Consider the following 7940-nt stretch of genomic DNA (forward strand, 5'->3'; position numbering starts at 1 on the left):
CAGGCTGTCTGTGGAAAACAGAAAGAAGAAAGCCTCTCTCCCTAACAAGGCCATCTGGGGACACTCTGCTGAAGAGTTCCCACGTAATCCCACCCGGACTTGTCTTTTTTCCCTTCTCTGCTCAGTTCTTCATCTTTTAGGAGATGCCTTGGACCTTGTGATGAAAGCCTGCCTCGTTCTGTCAGGGGATTCAATCTGGCCTGTTTTCCAGTCCGATTGATGTTTATATCTATTAATTGTTTTTCCTCTCATTTTTTGATTTCCTACTGATGTCACAGAAAGCCCTGAAGAAAACAATCTTTGATGCAGAGTAACATATTTCAAAAGACAACTTCCCACCTCCAATGTTTGGGGGTAATTAGAAGACTGAGTATAAATGGCAAAGCTGCTGATCAATGTGTTTTCCTTCTGCTACCTAAAACTGTTTGGTTTTTTTTTTCTCCATATGTCAGACATCCCAAACCCAGGCATTTTCCTGTAGGAGGGACAGAGGTGTTCCCTGTACGCTGTGAGCTCTGGTGTTTGTGTCCTGCCAACTTCCATTTTACAGAATATGAAGTTTTTAGCATCTCCTGTGACAATCCTTCCCAGCCTTTCCCTATTGCTTTGTCTTCCACAGGCATTAGAGAAGAGGTTAACCCACACACTTCCCAAGGCAAATTCCTACAGATGGTCCAATTGGGTTAAAAAACTGCAGTGAGGTCGTGAGATCGCAGGAGGAATCGAGATGAATCCTGGAGGCTCCTGGAACTGCCTGGTCCTTTGGCTCCAGATGGGGGTACACTCTGATCATGGGTCTGAACCGAGTTAAGGTTTTTAATGTTTAACAAAGCCAGAGCTGGGAACATAGTGGAAAAAGCCTTTTGAGTCACAATATATGGCCAACTCATATTCAGGACAGATGGTGTTTTCTAAAAGTAGCTGCTTACTCCTAGAATTACTCTTCTTCCTTCCTGTGGCATATCGTCCTCATTCATTGCTGCTCCTGCCCACAGACTTCTCTTTTTCAGCATATTTCTTGTGGTAATTTTAACGATCTTTAAGAAAATAAATAAAAAAAGCAGCTGTAAGCAATGCTCTCTCCCTGTTTTATTTTTCTACCTCCAAGTTCTCCTGAGGTCCAGCAGGTCCATCTCCTGATGGTCCCACATCCTGCCCTAATCGTGGGTAACCGTACAATGTTCAGTTACTTTGGAAGGTGTCTTTTGTCTTCATGCAGGAGCTGAAATTGCGAGTGCAGTTCACCTTGGTTTTTGTTCAGCTGGAGGCCGTGCTCCCTGTGTGAGTTCTTCCTTTCTTTCCCTCTAACTAAGGAAATCGGGAATAGATTACAAAAAAAAAAAAGAACCACCAACAATTTCTGCTGTGCTCTCTTCTCCTTCACCTTTTACAAAACACTGCAGTTCATATCAGGCATCTGCCATCGGGTCCTGTCCCTGGTGGCAAATTCCTCCTGTTTTTGTGCTAGTGTGAAAATCAAGAGAGATTTGGGTTTGGCTCAGCAGACCCAATAGGAGCTGTGCATCAGCTCGACTCAAACTGTTAGACACATTATGGGGTATGACTAAATGCAATTAAATAACGTGGAGGTCCTGACCCATGCCAGGCTCCCGGTGCTGTGAGAGGACTCTTGTATTCCTCAGTAGAGGAATACAACCAGAGCAACCACAAGCAGACAACCTTTCCTCTTGGAAGCTGGGGAGGATGAAAGCACTTGCAAAAGTCTTCCTTACAGAAGGAAAGCTAGTCTGAGAAGCAGAGGGTTTTTCTTTCTGCTCTACGTGGGTTGCCCCACTAATGATTGCAACTGACGCAGCCCTGTGTTCTTTCTGGATGTACTGATGATAACCCTGGCATACTCTAACATGGGTCCCTCTCTTCAGATAATAACTAGCATCTCCACTCTGTGCCTGGAGGTCTCACCACTGTCCATCACCCTGGTTCCAACATTCATTCCAGAAATGAAATTAGAGATGCAAATGCTGAATTTTGCACTACTGACAGTGAGGAATTTTATTTTGTCTGCTTTTAGCTTTTAACTCTGCGTTGTTAAAAAATTAAAGATATTCCAGCTCTCCAGTTGTGGCACTCTTACTTGGAGGATAGTGGAATTACAAATGTAATCATTAATTTCTTTTGCTTGAGGGAGTGGTCTTATGGCCAGTGGTCTTATGAGCAACGCTTATTCCCACTTTTGTTTGCACTGATGCCCAAGATGAATCTCTTTGCCCACAGCAGACTCCTCGGTTGATTTATTTCTCTGTTTGGAAGGGGACTTACCCAGGGCTCTGGCTTGGGGCAGTTGTTGCAAGGACATCCAATTATCACGGTGCTAGTTTGATTAAACGATAGCTGTGATGAATGGCCCCACCATCATTGTGCCCTCACTCTTTTCTGTGTCTCTGAACGCATGTAGAGCTGCACAGAGACCAACCCGTGCCCGAATGCCAAGCTGAACTCAGCACGAGCCACTTCAGCAGGCCTTGGATCGGGTTCTGCCATGAAGTGCTGCTGTACACTGTGAGTTTTTGCTGCCAACGCAGCCAGCTCCAACAAACACCCATGCAAATGAAGGCGCACCATAGGTGGGACGATAAATATAATTGCACCCAATTCTGCATTTGCACTTGTCTTCTAAAGAGCTAAAATGAGATTTTTAATATACTTATTCTGAATATGTACATCTGCTCTGCCATTTTTGCATAATGAGCACATTCCTGGTACTTAAAGAATCAGCTTCCTCTCTCTCTAGGAGATAGGCAAAATGAGGCATGCTGTTATTCACGAATTTATTTATTCATTCTTCCTTTTTCTTTTGCTTGAAACACACTGGGCAATCCATCTTGTACCCAGGAAAACCCCGGGGGATATGGAGAAGGCTCAGCATTCAGCTCTCATCTCAATTATCACAAATCTCATTCTATAAATTTGAATACGTTGCAGAGGAAAGAGAAAATGCAACTCTCCTTTGCACCTTCCCCAAAAAAGAGAGAGAGAGAAAAAAAACCCACGTCTGTGGATGGTCGCCTGGAGAAACACATGGAGGAGGTTTCCATTCTTCCCCTGGATCCGTGCTGCAGGAAGATGAGAGTTGGTGCGGGTGACCTGTAGGAGCAGATGGGATTTGTGAGCTGGGTGATCACCGTGGTTCTCTCTATGGCTTTGTTTACAGCAAAAGCCAGACACCCACTTGCACCTGGGAACAGAGCTGTATCTGGGGTGGGGATGTGTGGCAGGCTGTCATAAATATGCAGTCCTGACAGCTGATTTGATCCTCTGCAGACTATGCAGGACTGGTCATACGGTCCATACATTTCTCTCCCGATTTCTTAGCCTCCCTTCTTCATAGGGAACATTTGTTTTCAGGTGTAGCAAAACTGGACCCCATGCACGTAGCTGAGGCATTACTGTTTAACCAGGAAGCACATATACCACCACGGGTCAGAGGACATGCTGGTACAACCATTAAGCCTTTTTCATTTTTAACATCCCTATTTGGAGGGTGGTCAGCAGCAGTTCTGTGCCACTGGCCCTCAGCAGCTGCATCTGGGATGGGTACAGACAACTTGAAACCCCTGGGAAGATGTCCATTAACTTCAGATCAGGACCAGGTTTTCAGCAGGAAAACACTGACCATTTCAGCTGAGTGAGGAGGCTTTGTGCAATGGCTGTTATTGCCTATTCAAAAGGTAAATAAATCTACCATGGGACGGCAGGACTTGCACAGGAGAACAAATATTTTTTTTCCAGTGGAAACATTCAAGCTCCTGAGCCATGACACATTCCTAACCTCATCTCAGCTTCTTCAGAGAGAAGTTTACATCAGCTCCTTGCATCAAACCTGCAGACAGCTTGCCCCGCACTTAACAGCTGCTGAGAGCATTTAGGGCAGTGAATGAATTTAGGGCTGAATGCTTCCTTACTGCTGTCACATCCCTTGGCAACACAGGGAGGGAAAAGGTAAAACAGCCACCATGAGGGAACCACCTCCTCCAAATACTTTTGTGCTGAAGCAGCGCTGAAAGTCCAAACCACTCATTGAAGTGAGACTTCCAGGGCAGCAACTTGAAGGCATGGAATCCACGACAATTCGTTGTATTTTTTTACCAGAAAAATGAGTTGCTTATGTGAATGGTACTTGTCTCTCCCAATGAAGGTCAGAAGGGTTTTGCTGTGTTGAATGGAAGTAGCAGAGATCAGTAAAGCTTCATCTTCAGCTGTGCAGGTGCAAACAGTGCTGTGGATGTCCTCAGATACGGCCCTGGGGTGGACAATGAGGGTGAAGCACTTGGAGGGCTCATTATGGGGCTCCTAACAACCTCCTATGGATGGACACTGCACGTGTTGCAAGGGGAGGGCTCTGCAGGGATGAACAGCATAAAGAAACTCACTGCAAACAGCCAGGTCTGTATGCTGCTGTTAGCATTTTTAGGAAGCTGCTGCTTCAATGCAGAGATTGGGCTATAGATGCCTCAATTTATAAATAATTGAATTCAGGGTTTATTCAGGCTAAGAAAGCACCTTTTACAAATGGAAATCTAGTGCAATTCAGTGAAGCGAGCAGCTAACAATCTAGAGAATAGATAAACAATAAGAACAAATTATATAATCTTGTACCCAAGAAAATCTGTGAGGAAGTCAGTGTTCATCTGCCAGTGGGGCAGTCAGGAAGGGAGCAGGACTGACTTGTGAAACTCACTGACTCCACTGGTTAGGAAGGAGCTGCTTAAAAAAGCAGCAAAAATAGTTTTAATTGGATCTGGAAAATGATGTGAACCTCACTCAGTGGTCCAACAGGAAAAGCCTTTTATCTCCACTCTTCATAAAGTGTTTGCCAGTGGCAAAGAGTCCCCGTGCTGCTTGAAAAGGTAGCACAAATGGGAACAGTGGAGGACAAAGGAGGAGATGCTGGAAGGAAAGCCACTTGCAGCTCTGGATTAGCTCAGTTCACAGCTCAGAAGAGGCTTTATCCCCAGTTTCCAAAGCTCAGCCTGAGATCAGAACAGTGAGCAGTGCTCCTAGCCCGCATTTCAGCGGCTGCGAGGTGAGGGCTGAGCATCATCTTGCCTTTGTCACTTTTTAAGATATTTTTACCTCCACTTGGGCTTACACAGCTGCACTGCTTCCGTTGTGCTGACAGCTTTAACTTTCATTTGTCACTTAGCTGTGCACAAGGGCTCGGAAGATGCATGGGGACTGCAGTTCTTGTGTGATGGATGGCAGCTGTGCAGGCAGCCAGGTGCTGCAGCACACCGTGTGGGCACAGAGCACTGTGTTTCTGCACACCCAGCTGGTGGCACATGGCTGCATCAGTACAGCACCAGGAGTTGGAGGGATGAGATTTTAAATCGCCTGTCTTTCTGGTAGGATCTATCTTAAGTCACTCTGGGATGCATTTTGAAGTTATGTCAGGGTCAACTAACGCGTGTAGGTGGTTTTGTACGTATGTCTATCCATCAGCAAGCTCCTTTCCAGAAGAGGTGGCAGAAGAATTTATGTAGGGATCCTAATGTCATTCATTACAATGGCCAAGGCATGACATGACCCAGATTCCTACATTCATGGAAGTGGAGAGTGCTCTGATCTGACACCTCCAATTGTGAGATGCTCTGCTTTAGCTCAAGCTGCCAATTCCATCTGCAGGCTGTTGGGTTCAGGCCCACATCCGAGCAGGATTCAAGGCATGACACATGCTGCTTCTGACAAGGGATGGGGACTGTCGTGTGTGAAGTTCATTTGAATGAGTGGAGCCGACCTCCCAGCACACAAGTCTTCACGCAGGGCACTGATACAAATGCAGACATTCCCCCAGCATGTTCCAAATCCCCTTCCTTCCTCATGCCAACTACATCAAGGCTGCAGAATCAGAAACCCGTGGAAAGAATGTAATATCCCTAAAAAGATGCAGCAGCTGATGGCATTGCATTCCAGCATCTCTTGAACACAGTCTCTGGACAAACTTTTACTCTGACCTTGCATTAGAGGAAAGGGTACTGCTGTGCTGAGTCAATAACCTCCCTGTTTGCTTATGCTTCATCTGCTGCCCACGACCAGGGCTGGCCTCTTGGGAGTTTTCATGCCTTTGGACCCCCCAAAATCATTTGCTTTTATTTCATTTATTTATTTATTTATTTCCAGACAGTCCCCACGAGCAGTGGATGATGCAAATGGAGAAGCCAGCCGATAATTCAGTCTGAAGTGGTCACAGTCTGAACTCTGGCAGCAAGCGACCGATGAATCAGACAGGTCCAGTGTGAAAAATATTCCAAGAAGGATCCAGCAGCTTCCAACTGGTAATAACTTGAAATTACGTGAAAAAAAAACTGGTAATAACTTGAAATTCCACGTGAAAACCTGTCCCAGGGAACTCAACATTTTCCTCAGACACTCAATTTACATCTTAGAAAGAATTTTCCATCAGTACATTCGTTTCTCTTTGTTGAGCCACAAATATTTCAGGAAACGATCACTGGCAAGACAGAAACAACTGATACCTGAGCTCAGTTCTGGAAAATTATTTTTACAGTTCTACATTCAGCACCAGAAAAAAAAAAAACTTGCTCCGTCAGGACGCACATCATCAAAGCTCTGGTGTGGGCCCAGCTCCAAGCCAGGGCCACAGATGCTGTGGCACAGGGACAGCCTGCAGGAGGAGGTGTGGGAAGGGGACGGTGCAGTGCTGTGTGCACCAGGGTAGGCATGGGCTGCCCAGGGAGGTGATGGAGTCACCGTCCTGGAGGCGTCCAAGAAAAAGGCACGCGTGGCACTGAGGGTCATGGTTATTGGGCACAGCAGGGGTTGGGTTTGTGGATCTTTGTGAATTTCCTTTGATGTTTAAATAACACAGAACCAGCGAAACAAAAGGAGGCTCTCATCTGAATCACTCAGGAGTATACAGCTGGAGGCTGTCACAAGCAGTTGTAATTAGGTGCTTTCAGAAATATATTATCTATTTTATCTGTTGTTTACTGTGCATACTACACTTATTGTGCTGAATGTGTCATGCCCCTGACAGCTGACTGCAGATCTCTCTATACATTATTGTCTAGATGCCATTGCTACACCGTTTTTGAGAGTCGGAGACAAACCAATTGGATTCTGACATTTATTTATCTTCTTACAGCAAATCTTTTTGTCTGGGAGATATGTAGGACTCCTAAAGAGATGTTACACCACCTCGTGCTAATCCTCCTTAGCTCCCGGATTACTGACCTAACACACAGTGACAGTCCTTTGGGAGCACCATGCAGAGCTGCTGCACAGCATACAGAAGTGCACAGCTCCATGCACTGAGCCCACAGTGCTGCTCCATGAGACCCCACTGCTATGGGCTGCCCTCATGCAAACGAGCCCTCCAAGCATACCAAACCTGCCCAATTAACCTGCCCTCCCACACACAGCTCTAGCCCCTGAATCAGCCTTAAATCCTCGGCTCCCCCACCCTCCCCCACCCTATAAAAGCCAGGAGCTCAGCTGCTGCCACTTACTGTATAAGCACCCTGACCTTTATTTGGGCTTGCACTGCTCACCTGTGGTTAATTTACCCCAAGTTATCATCCGAGGCCCAGGAGAAGGGAATTATCTCCCAACCTCTTAGCTAACACCTTCTTCTAAGGTGCTTGGAAGTCTCATCCTATAGAGGAGTCCCTCTCTTAGCTTTTTTATATATATAAAATGCATCCATAGAGCAATATAGGAACAGAGGTAACCCAAGGTGACTGCTTGCAACAGCTTTTATAGGATTACAGCCAGTTGTAACTCAGAGCCTGCAAGGGGAAGCACTGAAGTTAAGGGAAGAAATAGGAGACCCTGTGGAGCTGGCTACTATAAGGTAAAGACAAGCAGCATTTAGTTAACTATTCTACATAAACATCGCTCCTTTAGCTTATAGATATTCAGATTCATAGCAGTGAGTCTACATCTCTGAGTTCCTATGTTCT

Source organism: Cyrtonyx montezumae, unplaced genomic scaffold (assembly GCF_038088225.1).
Source record: "Cyrtonyx montezumae isolate F1298 unplaced genomic scaffold, pur_monq_1.0 scaffold_16, whole genome shotgun sequence".
Taxonomy (NCBI): domain Eukaryota; kingdom Metazoa; phylum Chordata; class Aves; order Galliformes; family Odontophoridae; genus Cyrtonyx; species Cyrtonyx montezumae.